Below are 27,215 nucleotides of genomic sequence, written 5' to 3'. Positions count from 1 at the left end.
AAACATTCGTGGATTTGACCATGTAGTGCTGACACAATTATGTAAAGGTCTGGTGGAGAATACCACATGTACAATGGTCCTGAAAAGAAATGTTCCCGTCATTGAACGTTTGTTTGCACGCAGAGCAGTTTGATTATCACTATTAGGACACGATAGATACACTTTGGTTTCAAACAGTTGGAAAGTTTTAAAATGAGGAAGATCGGAGTAAGGTGGGGCAACCAGGCCAATAATTCTCTGAATTATTCATTCATCTCAAGGTGTGTGTGTGTGGGGGGGGGGGGGGGGGGAGACTTTGCTGTAGGCAGATAATAATAATATTCTTTGCATTTGATGTAACACCTTATCATTTTGTTGAGATGTCTCAAAGCGCTTCATAGAATATACTGTAATGTTGATTGACTGTATTGTATGGGCGGAACAAGTTAGTCAATTGAGCACAGCAGTGTCCCACTAACAGTTGTGGATTGAGTGACCAAATGTTTTTTTTTGGTGCGATTATTACCTCAGGAAAGCAATCTGCTAACAACCTGGTTCCTATTTACTGCTAGGTAAACAGAAGCGTGTAGAGTTCGGAAACTTATCTAACGACCGTCACATTTGCTGAAAATTAGTCAGAAATTACTTGTGAAACACTGAAATGCAGTGGGGTGATGAAAGTGCTTTATAATAAGGCAAGTTCATTTGATATGATAGCATACTTTGCCTGTTCGCGTGCCAAAGAGTAGCAGGATGCAATCCAGCAGTGTTACTGACAGACAGGGAAAGCAGAGGAACCACATTAATATGTGGTCTGCACACTTGGATGATATCACAAGCAGTTTGGGTGTGTTCCTCTTTCCATTTATTTCAGCCGTTTTCGTTTTACCTGCGAGCGTTTTCTGCTTTTAAATTTCCCTCATTAAGTACACTGTACAACAAGCTATTATTCTTTAGGGATCTGTCAATTTTGGTTAAAAGCTTTGTGAAGTATTTGGTTCGTTGGAGCTTTTTAAAAATTATGTTTTCCCGCTTAATACTGTTCGCACACCTGTTGGTTCAATGTGGTTATGCACTGACCTGTGGAATTAGAGTGGTGTGATGAAGTTGTGTCCTCACACAGTGATTCCTTGTATCTTAATCGCACAAGTAACCTTTACGGAAGAACAAATAAAAAAAAAGGGTTAATTCAGTTCACGGACATTACAGGCAGTAGCCTTGGGCCATGTCATTTGTCTGATCTCTAGGGAGCTTATATCTTGAGCAGACATCGCTTACAAGCAAAGTGCAACAGCCAATTATCAGACTACATTGGGCAAACTTAACACTTGTGTCCTTGTCAGTACAAGGGCTATCCGAAAAAACAATAGGGTCTTTATCACTTGACAAACAATTCATCAAACAGATGGATGCAGTGAACAACAACAAATTATATTTACACAGCACCCTTCACGTTGGTGAACAGGGTGCTGGACAGTCAGGAATTTGGACCCGAGCAGGGCATTGGGATGGAGGGCAGGGAGGATAGGAGGGTGGCCGAAGGAGCTGTCGAAGAGGAGGGCCTTGAAGAAGACAAGGAAGGAGCAAGGCGAAGGACTGTGGGATGGAGTTCCAAAGAGTGGAGGCAGAGAGGCTGAAGGCCTGACCACCAATCATGCTGAGCAGATGGAACGGACAGGTCGCTATAGCGTTAGCAGGTTACAGAGGTAGGAAGCAGCAAGGCTGTGGAGGGTGTTGAAGTCGAAAATAGAAATATGAACAAGATAAGGTCTACAAATGTCAGAGGTGTTGGGAAAAACAGATTTAAAGATTAGCAATTTGCCATTTACAAACCAGAAGTCCTAATTAACACAATTACTCCCATTTGTAAATGTCACTAAATGGACCGAAACTGAAAATATATTTAGATTGAAACTAGATGGAATAATTTGCACCGTGCTTGTACAGCGCTGCATAGATAATAATCCTTGCATTTAACATTGTGCCTTTCAAATTGTCAAAATGCCTCAAATCAATCCACGGGATATAATGTAGAGTGAATATGCATTTCTGTTGGCAAATGCAGCAGTTTGCACACATCCCACAAACATATGTTGAACATATAATCTTCCGATTTGAAACAAGAGTGTTACCAACTGTGCCATGTGGACACCTGAATGTACACGGCCATGTACAGGCTTTCAAAGTGCTCATAAAGTAGGAAGTACTATTATTAGTTGAAGTAGACTGTGGAGGTTTACAATAATAATAACAATAATCCTTGTATTTGATATAACGCCTTGTCAAGTTTTCGAGACTTTGCAAAGCACCTCACAGAATATACTGTAAGTGAATTGACTGTATATTTTGTCTGCGAAACGCGACAGCACAGTGGTGTCCCATAAGCAGTTATGTTTTGAGTGACCAAATTATTTATTTATTTATTTATTTATTTGGAGGGATTATTATCCCCCGGAAAAGCGATCTGGTAATCGACTAACAACCGGGGTCCTACTTATTGCTAAGTAAACAGAGGCACGTGGAGTAAGGAAACTTGCCTAAGGTTTCTCCCTGCCCGGGAATCAAACTTTTTGCTTACGAGGCCAGTGTGCTAAGTACTACACTATAGGACTCCAGTGCAGTATTTGGTTTCTTTCACAAGAATAGGCTCTCACTCAATACTAAGGATACAGAGGGTTAAAAATGCGGTATTCATTAAGAGTGAATCCTGCAGGTGACTGGAGGCTGACAGAGAGGAACTCACAGATTTGGAAAGCTTAGAGCAGGTAAGTGTTACATGCTCTTAGGTACTTTGGTGGTGAAGGAAGGTTTCTCTCCCGCAGTTTTAATATAAAACCCAATGTAATGCTGGGACTGACCTGAAGGCATTGCAAGCTACTTGTGGGCATTCCTCTCATGTTTTGCATTCCACAAATGACTTTGGCAAAAAATATCTAACCGCAGTCGGGACATTATTTCTGTCTCTTCAGTCGCATTTTTTCCCCGAAAGACCTTCTTAGAGACTGTATATTGAGGATTTAGTTTAAATACAGCTATAGTATACAGCACTCTATAATATTTACAAAAAAAAGTGGAGTCCTGTATCGGTAGGTACCTAGCAATAAGAAGGAATCCAGTTGTTAGTCAATTGGCTGATCGCTTTCCAAGGGTAGTAATCCCTCTAAAAATAGAGTTACTTAATCCACGGCTGTTTGTGGGACATTGCTGTGCTTAATTGCCTGCTGCGTTTCGCCCAGAAAATACAGTCAATTCACTTAACAGTATATTCTGTGAAGTGCTTCGAAATGTCTCGAAGATGTGATAAGGTGCTATGTCAAATACAAGGATTATTATTATTATTATTATTAAAAGAGCAACTCTCATGACAGAACTTCAAGAAGGGGTTGGGAAATTGGCTGAGCACTGTGTTCTTTTGCCTGTGAGATGCCCTCTTGAGCAAGCCCAGAAACCCTGAGTCTGTGCTGGAGCCTGAATACAGTGCGTTATGACTAACTCAGCCAATAATTACTCAACAATTAGGGACAACATCAAAAGTTGTTTTTGTATCAGATAAGACTGGAATGTGCAGTGAAACTGGATGTGGCCTGAGCTGTTTGGCAGCATTTGTCAAGAAAGGAAAAAACACACACTCACACACAAAAATCTCCCTTAAACTGTAAATCCAAGGCCATGACCAAGCAGAATTGTATCACTGAATTACAAAACAGCCTAAAAAATCACCTGATGGGCACACACACACACACACACACACACACACACGGCTGATGAAATCATAGCTGCCATTCTGCAATGCATCAGCAGTGCAATTCTGGGTAATGCAATGATATCATTTTTTTTCTCGTTTGCTGATTATCAGAACAGCTTTAGCAAGATATCGACAGATCTCTCTCTCCCTTCTCTTCCCCCCCGGAGAATAACATGGATGATTCACCACCAACTTTCATTTACATAGCGCCCCTCATGCAAGGTAGCATCCCAGAGGACTTAACAGTAATGGAACACAACACCGAGCCGGGGGAGAGGGGAATTGACTGTAAGCACGGTCGAAGGGGAATGTCTTCAGGCGTGATCTGAAGATGAAGTAGGAAGGGGCAAGGAGAAGGGTTATAGCGAATGTTCCAGAGTTTCGAGGCGTAGTGGCTGAAAGCATGGCCACAGATGTTGGAATGGAGGGCACCAGGGACATGCAGGAGGCCAGAGTCAGTTGAGTGGAGGCACTCAGTAATGGGAAGTAAGCAAATCGGAGAGGTAGGGAGTGCCGGGGCATGAAGGGACTTATACCAGGATTGCAAGGGAGGCAGGAAGCAAGGGGCAATTATAATAAAATTGTGTGATTTGAGGGCTGAGCAGAAGTGGATCAGATGCGTCACAGGACGGACTATGCTGACAAGAAAATAACAAGCTCCACACCACCAACGAAGGTTGAGTAATAGTTTCACTTCAGACTAATATCCTAGCAAATGGTTATTATCCTGGGAAAGGATAGGTCAAGAGAAAAGTCAATGAAACTCAGCCTCTTTTGAAACTTTACATGTGGTTAGCCATCTCCCTCAGGACAAGAGAATAAGTGTCAGTAGAGGAGTATTTTCGACCGCAATATATTCTGTGAAGCGCTTTGAGTCGCCTCAACAACATGGTAAAGCGCTATATCAAAAGCAAATGCAAGGATTATTATCTCAGTGAGGTCACAGGTCACAAACCTACCCACTGGCACAAATTCCACGCCTCCAGCTAGTAGGCTTAGAGAACCAGACATTTCAGCACAGAGCATCCGGCTTAGCTCATGGTGGGAGAATGCAATTCATTAACACTAGCAATAAATAAAAAATATTATAAAAATTCTTGCATTTGATATAGCGCCTTATCACGTCTTCGAGACGTCTCAAAGCGCTTCACAAAATATACTGTAAAGTGAATTGATTGTATATTTTGTAGGTGCATGACTTTATTCACCTACAAATACAGTCACTATACTTCACAATAGATCTCGAAGCGTTTTGAAGTATTTTGTTTACGTGATGCTATATTAAGTGTAAGGTCTCTGATTATTTTAGAAGACAAGGAGTTATGAAGAAGGAGAAATACGTTCTTAAAGAGACAACTCATTCCTACAAAGTTTCCAGATGATATGTGCAGAAAGACAGCACGAGTAGAAGACAATCAAAGGCTTTATACAGCTCATAATAAATGCGGCGGGCATGTATAGTGCTAATTGAAGTCCTCTATCTTATTGGTTAGAGTAGCGAGTTGCAAGCGAGAGGACCTAAGTTTAATTCCCGGGCAGGGCAAAGTGTTGGGCAAGTTTAGGAACCTGGTTGTTAGTCGATTGGCAGATCTCTTTTCCGGGGGTAATGATCCCCCCAAAAATAAATAAAAATTTGGTCACTCAGTCCACGACTGTTTGTGGGGACGCTGCTGTGCGCAATTGGCTGCCGCGTTTCGCCTACAAAATGTACAGACAATTCACTTTACAGTGTATTCTGTGAAGCACTTTGAGACATTTCGAAGACGTGATACGGCGCTGTATCAAATGCCAGCCAGTGCTGAAAAGCAATGACATGCGACTTCTGTAAAACTAGTGCTGGCAAGGGTGCATAGGTGAAATTACGAAAGCTAAGTCTGTCTTTTTTATCCTTGAAGTACATAAACAATATAGCGTGCATGCAAGCCAAATATAATGCATAAATTCCACCACCTTCTTCACCCAAAACTATAAGTCTTCCAAGAACAATTACTATGTACTCAAAAACAAGTGTTCGTTGGAGTTTTGGCACTTTCCCAATTATCATCTGGTATGCATGAAATCCCAGCACGGTGACAGTGAAAAGCCTTGAACAAAGAAGGGAACAGTTTGTAAAAGGTTTTTTTAAAGTTTTCAGAAAGGGTAAAAGAAAGACAAAGCCTAGCAACGCCTTCTAAAGTATATACTTTTACACATGTAAGATATTCCAGTAAAACCAGATCTATACTGATTGAAGTTCAAGGTGTTTTGTGGAAAGCAGCCCCTTGAAGTGGTATTATCTTAACCTTATATTTGAAGCCTTCGGTTCACCTTGAACAGCAAGCATGATATGCACATGGATGAGGACTGTGCGCACAGAGCCATGAGGGCAGGAATCTCAAGAATTTCCACACCAAACCCCCAAATAAGCAAAAACATAGCTATCGTTTTAATCGACATTCATTTGCAGTCCCGTAGCATAGTGGTTAGCGCGCTCGTCTCGCAAGAGAGAGGAAGGCAACCTTGGGCAAGTTTTCTTACTCCAAACGCCTCTGTTTACCTAGCAAAAAGTAGGAACCCAGTTGTTAGTCAATTGGCAGATCTCTTTTCCGGGGGTAATAATGCCTCCAATAAATAAATAAATAAATAAAATTTGGTCACTCAATCGACGACTGTTTGTGGAACATTGCTGTGCGCAACTGGCTGCCGGGTTTCGCCCATAAAATATACAGTCAATTCACTTTACAGTATCAAAACACAAAATACTGCAGATGCTGGAAATCTGAAACAAAAAACAGATAGCTGGGAAAACTCAGCAGGTCAGGGAGCATCTACGGAGAAAGGAAAGTGAGTCAACATTTCGGGTCCACGACCCTTCGTCAGAACTGGGCGCTATTCAATGAGTTCTCTCTGTTTTTGTTTCGGTTTACCGTATATTCTGTGAAGCGCTTTGAGACATCTCAGAGATGCGATAATGCGCTATATCAAATGCAAGGAATATTATTATATTATTATAGATACAGCCAAGCAAGGAGCAACTGACGTATAATTAGTGCGGTAGCATTTTTTATCTCATTCCTTCATTCCTATGTTCTTATGAAATGGGCACATAACATAAACATTTGTGAGACTAGGGAATAATGAGAGTGCAGAGAGCCAGGGATACAGTCAGCTGAGGAGTTCAAGAAGGAGAAACAGATGAGTATTTGGAAATAAAAGGTATAAAGGGAATATGGAGAAAAGGAATGAAAGAGCTGCCATGACTTCATAGTGGAACAGGCCGTCTAGTGAATGCTCAATCCACGACTGTTTGTGGGACATAGCTTGTCAGCCACATTTCGCCCACAAAATACAGTCAATTCACTTTCTAGAATATTCTTTGAGACGTCTCGAAGACCTAATAAGGCACTACATGAAAGGATTATTATTATTTAATTTTTGGGGTGCCGAGAAATTGACTTGGGACTAAATTCCCACCCATTTACAGCAAAAAATTGGCAAAGAGTTGAAGGCTGTGGTTGAAACTCATAGGCTTATTCACAAGAGTATCCCGCTTACATCAAACCCGGCTTTGAACTGGGAACTGCACTGGCAACCTGCTTACAAAAACAAAGCAAGGATGTTTTATTGGACTTTTTTCAAAATGTTTTTGCACAGACTACATATCTCGACAATATATTGGAAGAGCAAGCTGGAACCACAGTGCGTGGGAAGATCAATTATCAACAGGCATCCCAGACTGATTCAGTCAGTGTGCTGTCCAAGTAGTGTGCCTGCTGTTCAACTCCTTAAAGGCGTCCTGTAGTGTAGTACTTAGAGCACTCGCCTCACAAGTGAGAGGAGCTGGGTTCGATTCCCGTGCAGGCAACTTTCCTTACAAAAGACGGCTCTGTTTATCTAGCAATAAGTAGGAACCCAGTTGTTAGTCGATTGACGGATCGATTTTCCAGTGGTAATAATCTCTTCTAACAAGTAAATAAATAAAAATAATAATAGTTTCATCACTCAATCCACAGCTGTTTGTGGGACACTGCTGTGCATAATTGGCTGCCGCGTTTTGCCCGCAAAATATACAACAACAAGATTGCATTTATAGAGCGCCTTTCACGTCGGGACGACGTCCCAAGGCGCTGGACAGTTGGGTCGGGACCCGAGCAGGGGGGAAATGGTCAGGGTGAGGGGAGAGAAGGGAGGGAGCGAGGAGGGGATAGAGAGTCGAGAGGGGAGCTGAAGACACGGTTGAAGAGAAAGGTCTTGAGACCGGCCTTGAAGGAGGAAAGGGAGGAAGCGGCGAAGGCACTGGGGGATGGAGTTCCAGAGCCTCGAGGCTGAGAGGCTGAAGGCCACCGATGGTAGGGCGGTTGGGGCGGGGGATGTGGAGCAGACCGGAGCCAGAGGAACGGAGGGTACGGACAGGTAGGTAGGGGGATAGTAGGTCAAAGAGGTAGGAGTGAGCGAGGCCGTGAATGGCCTTGTAGGTGAGGATGAGGATCTTGAATTCGATCCTCTGGGGGATGGTGAGCCAGTGGAGGCGAGCGAGGGTGGGAGTGATGTGGTCCCGAAGCCTGGTGCGAGCTGCAGAGTTCTGAATGACCTGCAGTGTGGAGGGAGGTGGCGGGAAGGCCGTCGAGGAGAGAGTTCCCATAGTCCAGCCTTGAGATGATAAAGGCGAGGACCAGTGTTTCAGCCGCGTGAGGGGTGAGGTAGTGTCATAGTCTGGCGATGTTCCGGAGGTAGTGGAAGGCGGTGCCAGTTGTGGCGCGGAGGTGGGCAAGAAAGGACAGCTCAGGGTCGAACAGAACGCCGAGGTTCCTGATGGCTTTGAGAGGTGGAGAGTGCGGCCTTGGATGCTGATGGTGTCAGTTTTGTTTTTTGGAGGGATTATTATTTGGCGTGTGGAATAAGTTAGCCCCGTGTCTGCGGATGATGTCACCACAGGGGGAGCATATAGAGGGTGAAGAGGAGGGGACCGAGGACAGAGCCCTGAGGGACGCCGCACGAGACAGTGCGGGGGCTGGAGGAAAAGCTATTAGTGGATACAAAATACAGACAAAATACAGTCAATTCACTTAACAGTAAATTCCATGAAGTGTTTTGAGACGCCTCAAAGACGTGATAAGGCATTATATCAACTGCAAGGATTATTATTATTATTATATTATTAATAAAGCAGCCCAAATTTCCGATTCCAGACAGACATTTCTTTTTCATGCCATCAGCACTCTCGCTTCTGAAAAGATATTTTTTCATGCACCAAATGAAAGGTGCAGGAGGAATTCTTTGCAAGGATTTATTTTTTCCTTTAAAGAGGCATAAACCTAGATAGTAAGAGTCTAGCAAGAGACACACTTTGCATCGGTTGGTCCAGTGGAGAATTCTTACCTACCACGCAGGAGACCTGGGTTTGATTCACAGCTGATGCAAAGTATTTAGACTTGTGTATAAATAATAATTCTTAATAATCCTTGCATGTAGAGTAAGGAAACTTGCCTAAGAAAGTTTTTCCCTGCCTGGGAATCGAACTCAAGTCCTCTCACTTGTGAGACAAGTGCTCCAAACCACTAAACTACAGAATTCCAAATAAACACTGGCAAGAAATAGTTGAGACGAACAGCCTGTTTCCGTACTGTATAGTCTTCGGAAACATTAAACAGTTTCAAATCGGTGCCTGTGAATTCAGTGCCTTGACTCACTGTTAAGACTGCATACTCCCTGGAAGTATGCCTAAACTGAGAAAAGATGCAATTTCCTTTTCCTTTACATCACTTGGGACTGGACACAGGATATGGTTGGTATTTTTATAGTAATAATGTGCAACTGTCACCACGGTTACATGTGATTGCAGGACAGCTGATGCAAGCATTTTGCATCAGCTGCTTCAGAAATGAACAGTCCCCACATTGCTGGGCAATTCAGTGAAGAAACCTTAGACTTTAGACTAAGCGTTACAATAGAGAAAGTGCAGAGGTTCGTAGAATAATCTGCAATAATATGGGTAGATTGCAGTATCACAAGCCATCAGATATTGTATTAATTTATATCCTGGGAATCACTTTGGGACGTCCTCCTGACATGAAAGGTGCTACACCAAATGCAAGGCTTATTATTGTTTCGGCCATAAAAATATCTGTTCAATTCAATATTCTGTGAAACGCTTAGAGACGTCTTGATGATTTGATAAGGCGCTATATCAAAGGCAAGGATTTTTATTATTATTAATTGTCCATTCCATTTAGCCGTTGAAACGTGTAAACATGTCAATTTGCAAAGTTGAGAGTATGGATAAAGGGGAAGCAGGTGAAGCTAAAGTATGCAGTGATGGCAAACAAGAAACCTAACCTAATCTTTTTGTAAGTGTGCCAGTTTCAGGTAACATTCTCATTGGCACAGAAGCATTTAATCAGTGCAATCCGTTTATCAAGCAAATTAATGGGATCAAAAGGCAACTGACAGCGCCAGGACGATAAGGAACTGAAGAGATTTAACAAAATGTCGGGAGGATCTTGAAGACATGATAATACATCAAATACAAGGATTATTATTATTATTATAAAAATAATAGGAGATGGACCGGTTAGGCTTGATTAGCTTTCCTGTTCCTAAAATTTTTAAAATAATTATAATTAAATAATGAATTAAAATAATTGCAGTTGAGGTACAGATCAGCCATGATCTAACAGAAAGGCGGAACAGGCTCGAGGGGCTGAATGGCCTCCTCCTGTGTTCTTAAACAGTGTTTAACTGGAACCTTGCAGAAGGACCTAGTGACCTATAGATGGCAGAATCTTGTGTGCATTGAACTAACTACCTCAACAATAATCGGATAGATCAAAATTTCCAGCTTTTTATTGGCTTTTTAGTGGGTTTGCACACTGCCTGGTGTGGTACTCTGTCTCATGTTGGCTAATTTCCTTCCAGTGACAGTGACGCCTGCGCAGGGTTCCCCTTAATAGTCCCCACATTCCAGGCTCTTGATTCCTCGACATGCAACAAGCCAAACGCACTCCCCTGTGGGTGAGAAAGAGAGCAAGGAGAGGGCAGTATCTGCTGTGCTGATCCAAATGGCTGGCTCATGTGTCAGGCCCTGGCTGCCTTTTTTAAAAAAGTATCAGTCAATTCACTTTACAGTACATTCTGTGTCAATGACGTGATAATAATAATAATAATAATAATTGCATTTGACACAGCGCTTTTAACGTCGGGAGGACGTCCCAAAGCGCTTCACAGAACACACTGTAAAGTGAATTGACTGTATATTTGTGGGCGAACGCGGCCGCCAATTGCGCACAGCAATGTCCCACAAACAGTCGCAGATTGAAAATGACCAATTTATTATTGTTTTTGGTTTTGGAGGGATTATTATTAGGCTCTGTGTGGAGTAAGGAAACTTGCCCAAGGTTAAGCCGCTATATCAAATGCAAGGATTATTATTATTCCTGAAAAACACTATCCTAGACTCCCGCGCAATCACTGAGTGGTCCGCATGACAGGCAGTCAAAACAGTTTGAAAGGGGGAGAGGGCAGACCCGATCGGGAGGTAACCTGTGGCAATGGCCAGCTATGTCTGGCAAAATGCCTCAAGGTCCCGACCAACAACCATCAGGACATGGCCTGGCTGGCATTAAAGGGGCCTTCCCCCTCAGGGCTTTCATGGTCGAGGTACGGGCCACTCAGTATGCCGCCCTAGGGAAGGCTGCAGAGGCCCAGAGACCGTGGACCACCTCTTTCTAGAGTGTCGTTTCGCAAAGGCGGTTTGGAAAAAGATGGAATGGATACTCTTGCAGTTTGTCCCCGGGGACCCGTAGGCATAGCACTCGGTGCTGGACGGCCTCTTCCCGGGCACCCACAGCGAACCCCACATCGAATGTGCCTAGAAGATCATAAACTCGGTAAAGGAGTCTCTTTGGTACTGAACGACAGGATGTTGGGGGCCTGCCTCAAGCTCACGCGCGCTAGGATTAGGGACTATATTAATAAATCTTTAAGGCAGGTACGCTCCCAAACTCTTTTACAGTTAGTCAACAGCAGACCGGGGGTGAACAGAGATATCATCACAATACTTCTATGACAAAATGTAATACATAGTGCATTCTTCTAGCTATCCAGTACGGTATCAGAAAAACAAGCGTTCAAGTATACCCAATTATTTCGGATTGCAGGAATACCAGAAATATGAGATGGGATACCACTTTCTGAGAAACCGACTCCCCTTATCTGAACACAATGCACATTTGTATTAATAGGAGGTGGCTCGGTGCTTTTAAAAGAGTAGTGTAACTGGTTTACAATCATGATTTTCTCTCCCTCTCCGGCTCTTCCTCCAACCCAACTGATATTTGAGTTTCGATGAAATCCTCCAAAGCTAAAGTGACAGATGCACTGTCACCTCTGGATTTCGAGCAAACACCAAGACTTGAGTTCATATTCTAGACTGATGCCTTGCTCCTTCTTAAACCAAAGGCATGTTTGATTGTTACCCACAAATTACAGTCAATCTCTTTATAGTAGAATCTCAGAAGCGCTCTGAGACGTTCTGCCAACCCTAATGCAAGTGTTATTATTAATATAATAATATAATAATAACCCTTATTATTTTGTTAATAACCAATATTAATGAATATTATTATCAATAACTTGTTATTGGCAGACTGCTTTCCGGGGATAATAATCCCTTAAAAAATAATAATTTGGTCACTCAATCCACGACTGTTTGTGAGACACTGCTGTGTGCAATTGGCTGCCCTGTTTCACCCACAATATATACAGTCAATTCACTTTACAGTATATCCCATAAAGTGCTTTGAGACATCTCAACAACGTGATAAGTCTCTATATCAGATGCAAGGATTATTATTATTATACATTAGAATATATTAGAATACATTAGAATATACAGCACAGAAGCAGGCCTTTGGCCCAACTGGTCTATGCCGGTGTTTATGCTCCACATGAACCTCCCCCTGCCCTTCCTCAACTAAGTTCAAGCATAACCTTCAATAATAATAATAATCCTTGCATTTGATATAGCGCCTTATCACGTCTTCGAGACATCTCAAAGCGCTTCACAGAATATACTGTAAAGTGGAGTGACTGTAGATTTTGTGGGTGAAACACAGCAGCACACAACACTGTCCCACAAACAATTGTGGATTGAGTGTCCAAATTATTATTTTTTTAAAAGGGATTATTATCCCCAGAAAAACGATCCGCCAATCGACTAACAACTGGGTTCCAACTTGCTGCGAGGTAAACAGAGGTGTGTGGAGTAAGGAAACTTGCTCAACATTTCGCCCTGGCCGGAATCGAACCCAGGTCCTCTCGCTTGCAAGGCAACCACTAAGCTACAAGACTCCCCATCAATCAGGCATTGTCTCATCAACTCACGCAGAAGCTTTGATAAAACTTTATCACTCAATTACGTAATACACAATCACGGCTTCACCTGTTTGCACTGACAGGGTGACTTGAGAAAACCCATTTGGGGGGATTTGGCTGGCTTTCTCAAGAGCAGCCTGAACAGACCCACCTTATACAGGAGTCAAAGCACTTTGAGGTGTAGGAGATGAAAGCAGATGAGCTTCTCACGATATTACTGTCTGCTTTTAGCACTTTGAGGTTTTCTTTTACATCACATCCCACATCAAAACCATGACAGACAATCAAGTTGTTGGCTACGGTCAGTCAGTCTATATCTCACATCATGAAAAATGAATACAAACTTGGCAGGGGTATGGAACTTTGAAATGTTAACATAAAGAATATAACTGTCTTAAAATACCAGCAGTGCAGGTGGCAGTATTTACTCAGTAAGCCATCGAGCACACATCTTGCTTCAAGCTCAAAGAAACACTCTAGTGAATACAATAAATCCATCTAGCAAAGGCCAGGGAAACTGGACTTTAACCAGGAGTGTTTTGTTGGTTCAACGTGTGGTAGCCCACACTGACAACGCCACACACTTCACCAGGGTAAAGTATTGCCACTCAGTGGTTAGAGCACTTGCCTTGCAAGCGGGAGACTTGGGTTCTATTCCCAGAAGGGTGAAATGTTGGTCAAGTTTCCTTACTCCACATGCCTCTGTTTACCTAGCAGTAAGTAGGAACCCGGTTGTTAGTCGACTGGGGGATTGCCTTTCCGGTCACTCAATCCACGACTGTGTGTAGAACACTGCTGTGTGGGATTGGCTGCCTGGTTTCTCCCACAAATATACAGTATATTCTTTACAGTATATTCTGTGAAGTGCTTTGAGATGTCTAAAAGATGTGGAAAGCGCTATATCAAATGCAAGGATTATTATTATCTAAACCCTCTAACGCACCAATTATTCAGATGGATATTAAATATCCTGCGGCATTATTGGAAAATTGAAGTGAGCGGTTCCAGGGGTCCTGGCCTACAATGCTGATTTGCTCATTCGCTTCACGGCTAAGTGTGGGACGTTGCTGTGTGGAAACTGCTTGCTGCAGCTGTCAACAAAAGCTCCACAATTGACAGCGATTGTCTGTGAATCACTTTGAGAGATTTTTATCTTTATCAAATAAAGCCCATTATCAAATGCAGGGCTTATTAATAAGATCAACCTCTGCCTCTCTGCTGCCAAAACTACTTTGTAGATGCTAGATAACAGCTATCGAGCAACGGTTAAACATTCCAAAGACTTGTAATTGATTAAAGAGGTTGCCATTACAATCCTGGAAAACGGTCAGAACTCAAATGATAAATTGAAAGTGAGCTTCAGTAAAATGACTCTCTTTTCAACAGCTTCTATTGCGACATTTGGTCGGAGTGTCAAAGGAATTATCCACAATTCAAAACATTTTTAAAAATTGACCTGAGAAATGATTTCACATCGAGCAGAGCAGATTTTTGTCACAGTCTAGGGCCTAGACTCTAGGTTGGTGCCCAAGCTCAGCACTGAAGGAGGGACTGCATCGTCAGTGGTGCTGTCAGTCAAGCTCCTGTCCGACGGTTCAGGTGGACACTAACAATCCTGGGACACCAATTCGAAAGAGAAGAGTTCTTTCCAGTGTTCTAGCCAACCATCCTCCAGATAAATTGGGCTTCCATCTGACTGCTGTTTGTGGGACACTCCTAGTGTACAAAAGGCAAGGCTCCTCGTCATATATTGCAAGGCAGTTTTCCAAATCCCAGGACCTAAGATCAAGCCCCAACATGTACAGCCCCGCGCGTACTGAGAAACAGCAAACAGCTCAGAGCCGAGGGGTTCTTCAACAACTCACCGCTAAAAGAACACGTAACCTCATTTTCAAATCGTAGCAGATTCTGAAATCTCATTGCAACACTGATTATCCAGCGACTTGGGACGTCCTCCCAACGTGAAAGGCGCTATACACATGTAATTTTGTTGTTGTTTCAAAATATGAGGTTTTGTATTTGGAGGGTTCCACTTGCCTGTTGTTGGAAACCAACACAGATTACACAGAGATTAAAATTAGAGCATGATGCAAGCACATAATACCACTGGCTCTTAAAGTGTGCGTCAAATATCCCGCCAGAATATTGCAAAAAAAACGGAGTTTCTTCCAGATTTCCGAGCAGCACTCCTCCAGATTAAATCAATCATTCGCATGATGACTTCTAGTGAGATCTTGCTGTATGTTTATAGCATTTCACACATTTCAAGTTTCACTAATTAGCTCTGAGGTGAATGACACATTTATCTGGATTGCTGGCAAGGATGCTGTGAAAAGCTCGCTTCTTTCTTCGAATAGTATCATGGGACCTTACAGGTAAGAGACACCTCGGTTTAATGTCTCATCTGAAAATCAGCCCCTCCAACAATGTAACTGCATTGCAATTGTCTTCCAGAACTGAGGCTGCAAGACAGTGAAGTAACTACAGCACTAAACGACGAATTTCGCCCACAAAACAGTCACTACACTTTACAGTATATCCTGTGGAGCGCTTTGAGACACCTCAATGATGTGGCAAGGAGCTATATCAAATGCAAGGATTATTACTAGCTGCAAGAATCAAACGTGAGCAACAAAATATTAGTGGTGGTTTGAAGAGAGAAAGGAGTGAGAAAGCAAAATGAATGGTATTAAATCAAAGGAGGGATTAAAGCACATTAGAAGCTGTAGTGACAGTTAATAACTCATACAACCAAATCCCATTACAGTACACATCAAAAATGTACACGGTTTCAAGCGCTCTCAAACTTCAAAGCAAATGGATGAGTTCCCATACACTGTACTGGATCTTTTTCACGCATAAATACTGCTGTGAAACCAGATTCTTCCACATTTGCAAACTCCTTCCCTTTATTAAACATGGTACTGTAGCTTGCCCTCCAGCTACAGTATACAACAGTAATGCTGCTGCAGACACCGTTTCTCTTCCCAGGGAATTTAACTGGACAACAAATGCGATGGGCATGAGATGCTGAAGGAAACAACTGCAGAGTTCACCGTTTGGAGCTAGTACATGTCGACACAAACAAGAACCCAGTCGTGGAATAATGTCGCAGGCTCCTATCCCTGATTATTCGGTTTACTAGAAGTGAACAACTTCCTCCACTTGGCAAGCCTCCTACATCCTTTCCAAACAATGTGCCAAGTTCATGGTCCTCCACAGTTGTAGCAGGAAGTTGCTAGTGAATTGTTTCTCAAACCAGACTGATCAGTAACTGGCAGCAATATTCCTTTTTAAAGCGCCGAGCTTCCTCAATTAGAACACAATTGCGCGGTTGGTGTTACGCTCAAGTTTGCGTTGACAAAGGTCAATAACCATCCAAATAAGGATTCTTTGCAACAAAGCACAGAAACACTTGCACATTATTGAAGAGAAAAACACCACCTTCTACATGCAAAACACACACATATAATAATAATCTTTGCATTTTATCACGTCGTTGAGACGCCTTAAAATGCTTCATACAATATATTGCAAAGTGGATTTGACTATATTTTTGTGGGCCAAAGATCATTTTTGAACCCAATGACCAAAAGACAAAAACATTCCAAAAAAATTCTCCTTTAAAAAAAAAGACAAGAACCCTGAGTTAACAGCTCAATGACTGTTTCAAGATAACCTTTTATATGATAAAGCACAGTGTCCTCAGACACCCTTCTGCTTTCTGGAAGCTGCAGTGAAAACTTCACTACCGCAAGACATCTGGAATTACAGACCGTTTTATAGTGCAATCGATACTGCGCCTTGTCAGCTATGTAATTTGTTAATGATGCAGTGGCAGTTGGGGGACCTGCCTACACGACAGGGCAACATCCTTTGATCAGGGAAGCTTATCTTCATGTCCCCAGTGGGCAGAATGTCCACCTACACTGCGTATAGTCTTGATACAGTCAATCAAAAATTGACTATATTTTGCCCACAAAATTTAAAGTTAATTCACTTGACATTATAGCCTGTGAAGCTCTTTGAGACATCTCGAAGACATGATACGAACATACTATATCAAATGCAAGGATTATTATCATTATGTGCTGGGTAAAGGTGAAGAAACTGATTATTTAAAAAAATAAGTGGTATTTATATAATGCCCAATCCCACTGATAGCACTACACAAGTAACACTGTCAAATGTAGACAATTTTTGTAGTTATTAATTATTAGCAAGGTTCAACAAACAGCAATAAGATTAATGACACAATTTATCTGGGAGATTATTCACCAAAGTAAATCCCCATCACTTTTCCCAAATGACCCCCTGAACAGCTCTAACATCTCAGATGAATGCTACAATGCTGTGCTGGAGTGTTATCTTAGATTATATAACAATAGTAATAATAATCTGTGAATTTGAGATAGGACCTTATCATGTCGTTAAGACTTCTCAAAGCACTTTAAAGAATATATTGTAACGTGAATTGACTATATATTTTGTGGGTGAAATGCGGCAGCCAATTGCGTTACAGCAGTGTCCCACAAATAGTCATGGAATGAGTGACCAATTTTCTTTTATTACCCCCGGAAAGTGATCCGCTAATTGACTAAGAACCAAGTTCCTACTTATTGCTAAGGTAAACAAAGGTGTATATTATAAGGAAATTTGCTTAGGGTTTTGCCCCAACTGGGAATCGAACCGGGGTCCTCTCGTTTGCAAGGTGGGTGTGTTAACCACTATACTACGGGAGCTTAGGACTTGATGCAGGGGCTTGAATTCATCTATTGACCCAAAGGTGAGGTGTTCCACCTAGTGAATGGAATCTAAACACACACACACACACACACATCACCACACCAGCCGCTAAGCTCGGCATACAGACTGCAAATACAGAGAATGTAAGAGAATCACGCGATGAAGTAAAGGTAGCAGCTTTGTCACATGCACCCACAAACCAGAGTTTTCCTCATTATAAACACACCATGAAAGTAGACAATAAAGATCTCGTGATGCTGTTGGGGGAAAAAAGAAAGGAGTTTCTCCCGGTGTCCTGGCCAACAACCATCCAGATAAATTCCACTATGGTGTGCACAGCAGTGAGGCTGCCCGTATGATAATAATACTAATAATTCTACGGAACAAAGCACAGAAAAATGTGTGCATTAGAGAAGAAAAAGCACTGTTGTCCAAATGCAAAACACACATATAATAATAATCCTTGCATTTGATATAGCGCCTTATCACTTTGTTGCGACGTCTCAAAGCGCTTCACAGCGCTTTGTACTATGAAATGGGTTGATTGTGTATCCTGTGGGCTTGTGTTTCAGTTTCAATCCACAAACGAGCTAACACCACCATATTGACCTCAGTTTCCTTTGCCCATTAGCTACCAAAGATAACAAGCGCTGCAGTGTGAATCTGGGCACAAATAATTTGGTGGGAAATGGTCCTGACCAGCTGAAAGGGTTAAACATTGCTGGAGCGCTAACCTTTGCCCCATATTCGGCTCTGGTTGCTCGGCAAGTAAAATCTAAAGCTATAGCACCAACTAGTGGTCACCACTTTGTGTTGTTCATCAAAAAGTGAAGGCATCTCTTTTAAAAAATGCAATAAAAACACACCCATGAGTGTAACAAAAAAACACGCAATGCCCGCAGAAATCAGCCCCTCGTTTTGCTTCTTGCCCAGCCCTTGCTGTAACGTGCAATGCAAAGCGCTGACACCACCTGCTTCTTCTTTTTTTAAAAAAAACGATTGTAATGTCAATTTGGAAAACATCCATAAACATTAATGTATCAGCAACCTTTTGATTTCCGATGCCCTCGTGCGCGCTCGCACGCACGCACACAAACACAGATCAGATTCATATCAGTTCACCCCTATTTTCCCAATTCAATTTAGATGAAAATCTGGTCAAATTAAATTAAGACATCAGTCTACAGGCGGTTAATATATAATAATAATCCTTGCATTTGATATAGAGCCTTATCATGTTGTAGAGACATCTCAAAGCACTTCATAGGATATACTGTAAAGTGAATGGACTGTATATTTTGTGGGCAAAACGCGGCAGCCAATTGCTCACAGCAGTGCCCCACAAATAGTCATGGATTGAGTGACCAAATTATTATTTGTATACAAAAGTGACCCTGCAATAAACATTTCCCCCTGCTGGCTGCTCGATGCCACTGCTCACCATGCTCATAAATTACACACATAATTTATATATAGAATAACAAAGAATATTTTCTGATGCTGTTGTTCCTTTCCAGTAACGTTTACAAAGTTTTTATTAAAGTTTTTTTTAAAACTCACAATGTTACTTGCGTTTGATATAGCGCCTTATCACGTCGCTGAGACGTCTCAAAGCGCTTGACAGAATATACCGTAAAGTGGAGTGACTGTGTACTGTGTGCATCATCTGTAAGATTGCACAATCAAGGCCAGAGCTGACTTTTCAACTCATGATACAAGGACATTTTGTTTAGAATGAAAAAAAGCGTTCAAAAACGTCCACGAACAGTATAACATGTGACATTGCCTCTGGAACTATCAGGACCTGCCTCATGCAATACTGCTGCGGTTAATTTATCATTGGAACTGCAGTACATCAAACTGAGCAGTAAAACCACTTCTGTAACAAATAAGCTCTATTGAGCCTTTGAGTGGAAGTTTGCTTCAGCGAATAGGGAAAATAGATACCAACTATTTAATGGTAAAATAGTAAACTAACTTTGGTTTCTTTCATGGGTCATAACAATGGCTTCACTGACCATAAGCCTTGCAATGAGTAGGATGCAGATGGCATCATCTAAATCAAATAATACTAGCACAGCCTTCAGCAAAAGCACGGTGCTGCAGTTTCAGCACAATACACATGTGCTGTACGAGCAGAACGGGGAGTCAAGTGTTTAGTTTGTCAATGTTAAAAATTAATAGAATTAAATCTTAGAATTTATAGTATATGGTAACGTAAACAATTATGGATTTCTGTAACTTAGTGGTTAGTCTCTCACCTCGCAAGCAAGAGGACCTGGGTTCATCTCCCCAATCTGCCTCCTTTCTGGCTAGGCTTCAAGTCAGTGTGGAGCTTTGTGACCCCAAGTGAAGCTCACTGTATGAAAGCAAGTGTTGTTGCATAATACGAGAAGATTAATACAACAATACAACACTTACTGACCGAGAACAGTGGTATAAGAGAACACCTCACCATCTCAACACGTTTAATATTTGCACGTGTTTTTTTTAAAAAAAAGACATCTGGTGAAACGGGAAATATTAGAGCAGTGGATTGAAAGACCTTCTGGGCTGTAATTTCCTGTGCTGTGGTTCTCTGGAGACAATATCAATATCTCAATAGGTTTGTTTGCAGTTTATTCCCCGCAGCCTCTTCATCACCAGTTTTAATTGCTCCTCAGCGACACTGAAAGGAACTCTTAGAGCGAAAAGCTACGCAAATACTGGTGGGGGAAATCCCAGTTTTATTCTCCCGGAATCTAAATTTCTGTTATTTCCTCCAAATTGTTTCTTGTGTGAAGCGTATTTTACAATCATAAATGGACCCAATGAGGGAAATAAATCGTGCATTTACTTGCAAAAAACAAATACACTGTCCTGTAGCATAGTGGTTGGAGTGCTCACATCGAAAGCGAGTGGACCATGGTTTGATTCCCGGGCAGAGCAAAGCTTTAGGCAGGTCTGCTTTCTCCACACGCCCCTGTTTATCCAGCAGTAAGTAGGAACCCGGTTATCAGTTGATTGACAGATCGCTTTTCCAGGGGTAATAAGCCCTCCAAAATTACAATTATAAAAATGATAATTTGGTTGCTCAATCTACCACGTTTGTGGATTACTGCTGCGCGCAATTGGCTGCCGCGTTTCGCTGACAAAATATACAGTCACTACACTTTAAAATAGAAGATATGATAAGGTGCTATATCAAATGCAAGGATTAGTATTATTATTATTATCGTCCAGACTTTTTATTGTGCTTAAAAGTAATGTCGCAAAAACAGGTTGGCACATTACAACAGAACATGAATGGTACAGAAGAGGGACTCAACAGTTACCAACAAAGGATACGAGAAGCTTTTCCAGAAGATGAAATGTTGGAAGAGTTGGAAGAGGTTATTGTGGGCACTTAATCCAAGAGTCTCGACCACTACAACACCGACTGACTGACCCCGAACAATCGTGTAAGAGAACACATCTCCATCTCAACACGTTTAATATCTGCACTTTTTTTAAATGAAAGAATGTGATAAAATGAGGAACACGGAACCTAACTAATGAACTGTTCACATTGTAAATTATAAATGATTCTTTTCACAAAGAGCAACAGTTTCTTTCTTTGTCCTTGGGTTTTGTGCAGCACAAGGGAACCCTGTATCCTGTTTACAGTGTGACACATCACGGCAGAAATCTCACAGAGGTACAGATAGTCGTTGCATTTGGTATAGTGCCTTATCAAAGCACTTCACAGGATTTACTGCAAAGTGGAGTGACTGTATTTGTAGGCAAACTGGCAGCACAATTGGGCACCGCAATGTCCTACAAATAGCCATGGAGTGAGCGACTATTTTATTTGGGGGATTGTTGGTCACGACACGGAGAGAGAAACTCCCTTCTCTTTTCAAATCGTGCCATGGAATTTTTAGCATCCACCTGAAAAGACTGGCTGGACCTCGGATTAGGATGACACCTCTGACAATGCAATACCCCACTCCATTTCATTGGCGCGTCAGCTGATTCCAAATCCCAACTTGCACACACAACCTCCTGACTCAGAGGCGGGAGTGCTGCCACTGACGAGAGGATTGTCTTAGACGTATATTTTGCTGAGTTTCCTGACATATTGTTAATATTTCAGTCAAAACTGAGATAGAAACAGTAAAATAACTGCTACAAATTGGAAATCCTCCTGGGATTGAGCATAACCATAAACGGAGAAAGTGCAGAACGCACGCTGGCCGACGTGTGAAAATAATCTGCAACAACAACTTGCATTTATATAGTTTGTGAACTACATTCTCAGCCAGTTTATGCTCCATCACGCAGGGTAGTCTCAACACTGCAACCATGATACTGACGGCAGTGGCTGGCCTGTGACAGTAAGCTCGGAGATAAAGAGGAGGAGAGGGGTGAGAGAGAGAGAAAGAGAAACAGATGGAGAGACTTAAATTCACTCACCTAATTACGAATCTTGAAGTAAACCGGTTAACGTTTTTCACTTTCAGCAAAGACTCTTCAGGAATCTGAATAAGGGTCAAAAAGAGAAAATGGTGAAGCAGTCTCAATTATAACGTATGAACTATGAATTCAGAATGTTTCTACGCATAATCCCTATTCCTCTACAACAGAGAGAAGAAACTTGGAACGATTTTGAACTCGCCTTCCTTGCCAGACCAGCCCCAGCCCTGAGCATAACGGCTGCAGTTTACCTCCCATCCCACACTGATTAGTTTGTGAACTACATTCTCAGCCAGTTTATGCTCCATCGCAGGAAAATTCACAAATCGTTTGGCAAGTTTCCTTATCCACACGCCTCTGTTTACCTGGCAGTAAGTACGAACCCGGTTGTTAGTCGATTGGCACATCACTTTTACGGGGGTAATAATCCCTTCCTTCCATCCATCCATATATACATAATAATTTGGTCAATCATCCATGACTCTCTGTAGGACACTGCTTATACGTAATTGGCTGTCACGTTTCACCCAGAAAATACAGTCAATTCACTTTACACTGTATTCTGTGAAGGGCTTTGAGCCGCCTCAAAGACATGATAAGGCGCTGTAGCAAATGCAAGGATTATCATTATTAATTTCAAAGTCACAGCAATTAGTTTGTAGTACCATGGCACAATTTTAGCCACAAAGGAAGTCAACGACCCCATACAGCAATAAACACACTCCACTGTTCAGGCAAATGTCAAAGTTCCCATGACATTATTTGAAAAGGAAAGCGGCTCTTCCGGTGTCCTGGCCAACAATCCTGCAGTTATAACTTGTCATTCACTCCATGGCTGTTGTGAGGTGCACAAAATAGCTTTGTTGTTTTTCTACATACATACTTGACAGGAGCTCCCTGTGAAATCTGATGTCCAACGAATGCAAAGATAATTATTTTGTTAAAAACGGCTTACGGACTCAGGCGAAACCCTGTATCAAGTTTAAGCGAGTGACTGCGCTGTACTCAACAACAAATTCTGGTGTTTGGCAGATGTGCGAATTCTATATTTTTCGAATCTGGTCTTTGATAATTCTTTTGAACAGTGATAGAAGCAGGCAAGCACATTCCACTGAACCGGCTCATAACGTGAACCATTACAAAAGGACGATAAATGCACATTTTTGCTTCGCCTTTGCTGCTTGGAGACATCACGCTTACAAACATTCTGGGTAAAATGCCAACCGCTGGGACACCAGGAGTTTAGAGCAACGGGGCTGTGCAGGAGGAGAAAAGGGCCTGATGCTACCTGATGCTCTGCTTCCTCCCAGCCACTGAGTGGCGCTGCAACCGAACGCAAAGACAACAACAACAACAACAAGATTCCATTTATAGAGCGCCTTTCACGTCGGGAGGTCGTCCCAAGGCGCTGGACAGTTGGGTCAGGAGTACTGCAGTGCTGTCATCTGCTCGAATGGGCCCTCATCAGCCACAGACAGAGCCCAATCTTAAAGCCTTATCAACATTTGTACGAACGGGTATTAAACCCACTCCTTCAAGGATTACCACCCGTAGCCATGAATTCAAGAAATAAACTAATTTACACTAACATCCAGTATAAATTTTTTATATGCAGTCCTGTAGTGTATTGATTGGAGCCCTCGCCTCGCAAGCGAGAGGACCTGGGTTTGATTCCCACGCGGGGCGAAACCTTAGGCAAGTTTCCTTACTCCACTCCTTATTCTACACACCTGTTCCCCTAGCAGTAAGTAGGAACCCGTTTGTTAGTTGACGGGTAAAAATTCTTCCAGCATCAACAGACGACATTTCAACCCCAAACAAAGGGGTCAGTGAGTTGACGCTGGAAGAACTATTTTTGAAGCAGGAAGTAGACTGTAGCAATGCACACGACAATAACATCAACCCAGCACTGCGTACCTCAAACTCCCGTCTGGGTTTTGCTAACAGTTATTGCATGTGATGATCTACATGGATTAGTAAATGGGGCGAAAAAGTCCAAAAGATGGTAAGATAAATGTTATAAACCAATAAATGTCCTCATACTGACCACGAGACGGGAAGATAAGGCCTGAAATGGGGTTTAAGTGATTACACAGCAGTCTTAACACTAGCTGGGGCACTCAATGTGAGAATGATAGCATGACGAGGAAGATTTGAAAAGAAACTGTCATTGTCACATTTTCTAATAATCCATTCCATTTGATATAGCGCCATATCACGTCATTGAAACGTCTCACTTCACAAAATATATTGTAATGTGAATTGACTGTCTTTTGTGGGCGAAACACGGCAGCCAATTGCGCACAGCAGTGTCCCATAAACAGTCGTGCATTGAATGAACAATCTTTTCAGGTTTTTTTTGAGGGATTATTACCCCCGGTGACGATCAGCCAATCAACTAAAAACAGGGTTCCTACTTACTGCTAAGAAAACAGGCGTTTAGAATAAGGAAACTTGCCTAACGTTTCACCCCACCCAGGAATCAAACCTGGATCCTTTAACTTGTTGGCGAGCGCTTTAACCACTATGGTACGGGACTCATTTTTTTCCCCACAAAACAAAAAGACCACTTTTTATTTAAAACAGTGCACTGTGCGGCTGCACTGAATGTCACAGATACCACATGAATGAACACACAGATACGCATGACTTCTATTCCCTCCCTCAAGCCACGGCTGATTTGCCAGGCACTTAGGGTTATTCGAACTACACGGGTTCCTGTAGAGTTTTACAATTTTCCAATTCCCAACTGCTGTACGACATCAACAGCGAACCAAAATCTCCACACCTTGCCGTAATTTATCCAGAATATTTCACTCCTACAAATTGAAGTAGAATTGACTCATTATGTAACACAGCAAATCGACTGTGTATTTAGAAAATTACAAACCATCTTCCTTTGTGGAGTCCTGTAGAGTAGTGGTTAGAGGACTATGTGCCACTATTTAAAAAGCGAGTTCTCCAAGTGAACTGGGAAATGGGGGGAGACAGAGAGACAGAGAGAGAGAGAGACAGACAGAGAGTGAGACACACACAATCATCTGCTACAGTAAAAACAACCAGGAAGCTTCTCGTTCATCTTTTGCGAGCAGGATAGAAGTTAAGCCAACCTACCAACACGACAACACCGAGACAATAACTCTTCAAAGTAAAAAATGGATAATTATTCTGTTCCCCGCTCTTTAGCGTCAATATCTCACCCTCCTGAAAACGGATATCTCCTCCCTTCCTTTATCCACATAAAGAGTGTGCGCAGGCAATGGGCTCTCTGAGACTGTCTCTCAGGTGGGAGGAGAGCAATCTCCTCTCGGTGTACTGGTTGGAATGAGGAAACCAATGCAAACAGAAATTCAAAAGACAACCAGGAACTAGCATATACCTAACTGCAGGCTAACATCCTTCTGCGTCAGGGCCATCCTCTACAGCCGCTAAAGAAGTCTTTTCTGTGACAGAACAGTTGAATACTGCAGGTAATAGCGTGGTGCATAATGCAGCCAATAAAGGCACTTCAGAGTTTTATCAACTGTGAGAGCATTCACCTCGGAAGAGAGAGGAACTGGGTTAAATTCCTAGGCGGCACGAAATGTTGGGCAAGTTTCCTTACTCCACACGCCTCTGTTTACCCAGCAGTAAGTAGGAATCCGGTTGTGAGTTAATTTGGCATATCACATTTTTGGGGATACAAATGTTTTAATAAATAATAATAATATGGACACTCAATCCACGAGTGTTTGTGGCACACTGCCATACGCAATTGGCTGCCGCGTTCCACAAAATGTTTGACATGTCTCGAAGACGTGATAAGGCACTATATCAAATGCAAGGATTATTATTATTTCCACATCAACCTGTCGCTCCTCATGGCCCAGAAAGCGGGCTGACCCTTGGGAGAAAAGTGTGTTTCACAAGAACAGACACAAACCTGGGCAACGTATTTCCCTAACAGAAGGACATGGGGTTGCGCGAGTCCTTTTTTCCTTGACATTGCACATCAAAAGAATGTCACCCTAATACAAGGCTGCTCGAGAGGCAGCAGCATTCATTCGGCCACAATGGACATACCCACACCCACTGCTCAACTCCAACTGAAAGCATATGGCATCATAGAGTAAGAGAATAGCTAGTTTACTCTGCCAGCACTGAGTTACCCCATAAATGCAAGAGAGACGCTGCTCACATAATCGGTTACCGTTGAGATATAGACTTTTTCATGCTTCATGTCCCTGTAGTTCACATTCCAACAGGGATCAGGGATAACAGTCAGCAGCAATACCCTAAGCTCCATCTGTTTGGTACCCTCACAGAGGGACACAGAGACCAACCCTAGAGGGATACCATGCCAGGGGACCAATTGGTCTGCATGGCTGAATACCACACCAAGCTTTATCTATGCCCTCAACTGGACCGAATATATGAAGACCGGTTGAACAAGATGTTGCTTGATTGTGGTTTGTGAATCACCAGAATAGACCAATTATAAGTTAAACCAAATCCCACAAGCTTATCCCCTACTATGACACGGTTTATTGTAAAGCACCCTCCCACCACCGCTCCCAACAGGGTGGCAGTAATGGGACTTGGCACAGAACCAGGGGTGCCAACCAACACTGCACTAGTGCACCACCCAATGTGTGTGGAACAGAATTAAAAGCATGCTGTCCATCAGATTAGAAAATATCTAGGGTATAAATTGACTTCTGGAGTTTTCTTTTGACCTAATGAAAGTCAGATGAGAAAGTAACTGACAGAGATGTCAATCTGCAATGCCTTCTCACACCTCAAAACCACAATGCCAACAATCAAAACAAGCATCAAGCGACTTTCAAGAGAAAAAATCATCTGAGCAAGTAATCATCTATATAACACAATAATCTGTTTATAATGCTTGACTCATTTAAAAGCCAGAAAGTACCCAATTATAAATTACTTTGCAAAGCTACAAAGTACATATTGGATTTTG

At 42.3% G+C, this 27,215-nt stretch overlaps 1 protein-coding gene across 3 annotated transcripts in view; it reads right to left on the bottom strand.

Moving 5' to 3' along the window:
- Positions 1-27,215, bottom strand: part of LOC103189133 (guanine nucleotide-binding protein G(I)/G(S)/G(O) subunit gamma-12) — a 55,058-nt gene that overhangs the window by 23,934 nt on the left and 3,909 nt on the right. Inside the window, exons 1-3 of one of the 3 annotated variants that reach the window (XM_042335656.1) lie at positions 25,370-25,447; positions 22,256-22,320; positions 1,060-1,133 (exon numbers count right to left, since the gene is read on the bottom strand). The gene's annotated coding sequence lies outside the window, so the exon portion shown is untranslated. Of the gene's footprint in view, positions 1-1,059; positions 1,134-22,255; positions 22,321-25,369; positions 25,448-27,215 lie in introns of those variants that run through there. The other 2 variants (XM_007909427.2, XM_042335657.1) reach the window with 2 other exon arrangements.

The sequence above is a fragment of the Callorhinchus milii genome, unplaced genomic scaffold (assembly GCF_018977255.1).
Source record: "Callorhinchus milii isolate IMCB2004 unplaced genomic scaffold, IMCB_Cmil_1.0 Scaffold5, whole genome shotgun sequence".
NCBI lineage: Eukaryota > Metazoa > Chordata > Chondrichthyes > Chimaeriformes > Callorhinchidae > Callorhinchus > Callorhinchus milii.
The sequence above is the reverse complement of the archived record's forward strand: the minus strand, read 5'-3'. Positions and strand labels throughout refer to the sequence as shown.